Here is a 2,500-nt window from a genome sequence, read left to right on the forward strand (position 1 = left end):
TCAGTACGAAAATATGCTATCTTTAGTAGTAAGCCTGTGTTTGATTTGAGGTGCGCACTGGCGTGTGAGCATATTATACAACCAATACTATATTCAGGCAATGCAGTCTTCAAACAAGCCCAAATAAATGAATTAAATGGCGTTATAGTGGAATGATAAATCCCTTATTGGATGGTTTTATATATAATACATGGGGACATTTTGCTTGTTGCTAGTATATAACGCTAATCGATAAATATCCGTAAGTATTTTGTGTTAAACGATTCAATAAGGTTTCTGTCTCAGTTATCAGCTTATATACCGTATGTCCTAATATGGACACTCATTGCACAAACTGTTGTCAAGCAAGAAATTGATAGGCCTTAATTTCCAAGTGTCCAAGCGTTCAGAATTTGATAACACAATTATTTCATTCGTGCTTGTCTCAAAGCAAGCCGAGCTCATGCAATAATTGTTTAGTTGCCTACATTTTTTGTTTCCCAACTGTATAAATAAACTGAATAACTGAATAAATGCTGCATATATCCAAGGCGTTAAGTTTATATAATAACTCCAATTTCGCAAAGGTTAAGGCGCTGTATTTCTTTTACTAATGGTAATTCAGATAGCACTCTACAAAAAAGAGGAAAGAAAAGAACGGACGAAGAATTGTGTGGTTATTAGCAGACTATCTACGACAATGAATTAGGCAAAGGGATATTCTCCCCAATAATAGTTGGAAATCGATGAAAACAAATAGCAACAGAACTTTCCCAAATTTGCAAAAACAAATCCCCAAAAAATGCACTCGACCTTGTCCTTGCATATAAAGAATAATCACAGCAAAATGGCTACCATCGACCTGAATAAATTACGAATATACATGTAAAAAGAAACTGGGCCAAAAAAAAAAACAAAGCTGTTGTTTGGCTTGCAACTAATAGACATATTTTAGTTTAATTTTTTTCCCAACATTAATTTTGCCTGCCGCTTTGGTAAAAGAAGACATTACCAGATGGTTTCGAACACCTTCCTGAGATCTAGTAACAACGCAGAAACTGTTTCTGTCTTGTCCCACGCTCCTTCAATAGGTCCGTAAAACGCGAGTGGCCCGTTAAAAACCTCTGAAGACTACTACTTCCTGTACTCAAGTTACTCTGAATATGCATAAAAAGCTATTTGTTCCCTCAAAGGGCTGACAATTTTGCTGGGATCATAAACGAACGACCAATGTTTTATACTAAGAAGTAAAAGGAAATATCGTCTACTTACACCCTTTATGTAACGGTAAATTCCAAGTAGAAGGGAAAACGACATGAAAAAGAAAGAAATGAGGCAGATGTTAAATCTCTGTTAACATAAATTATACATATGCACATGGTTTTACAAACTAATTCTCATGTAATGATGGACATTGCTACAAGGAAAGTGAGCCTGTGTTTGATTTGAGGTGCGCAATGGCCTGTGAGCATATTATACAACCAATACCATATTCAGGCAATGCAGTCTTCAAACATGCCCAAATAAAAGAATTAAATGGCGTTATAGTGGAATGATAAATCCCTTATTGGATGGTTTCACATATAATACGTGCGGACATTTTGCTCGTTGCTCGTATATAACGCTAATCGACAAATATCCGTAAGTATTTTGTGTTAAACGATTCAATAAGGTTTCTGTCTCAATTATCAGCTTATATATCGTATGTCCTAATATGGATACTCATTGCACAAACTGTTGTCAAGCAAGAAATTGATAGGCCTTAATTTCCAAGTGTCCAAGCGTTCAGAATTTAATAACACAATTATTTCATTCGTGCTTGTCTCAAAGCAAACCGAGCTCATGCAATAATTGTTTAGTTGTCTACATTTCTGTTTTTTTTTTGTTTGTTTCCCAACTGTATAAATAAACTGAATAACTAAATAAATGCTGCATATATCCAAGGCGTTAAGTTTATATAATAACTCCAATGTCGCAAAGGTTAAGGCGCTGTATTTCTTTTACTAATGGTAATTCAGATAGCACTCTACAAAAAAGAGGAGAGAGAAGAACTGACGAAGAATTGTGTGGTTATTAGCAGACTATCTACGGCAATGAATTAGGCAAAGAGATATTCTCCCTAAAAATAGTAGGAAATCGATAAACAAAAATAGCAACAGAACTTTCCCAAATTTGCAAAAAAAAATTCCCCAAAAAATGCACTCGACCTTGTCCTTGCATATAAAGAATAATCACAGCAAAATGGCTACCATCTACCTGAGTGAATTACAAATATACATGTAAAAAGAAACTGGGCCGAAAAAAACAATGCCATTGTTTGGCTTGCAACTAATAGACATATTTTAGTTTAATTTTTTCCCAACATTAATTTTGCCTGCCGCTTTGGTAAAAGAAGACATTGCCAGATGGTGTCGAATACCTTCTAGAGACCTAGTAACACCGCAGAAACTGTTTCTGTCTTGTTCCACGCTTCTCTCTAATCCTTAGTAAACTTCAATAGGTCCGTAAAACGCGAGTGGCC

This window comes from Montipora capricornis, chromosome 7 (genome assembly GCF_036669925.1).
Source record: "Montipora capricornis isolate CH-2021 chromosome 7, ASM3666992v2, whole genome shotgun sequence".
In the NCBI taxonomy this organism is placed as follows: Eukaryota; Metazoa; Cnidaria; class Anthozoa; order Scleractinia; family Acroporidae; genus Montipora; species Montipora capricornis.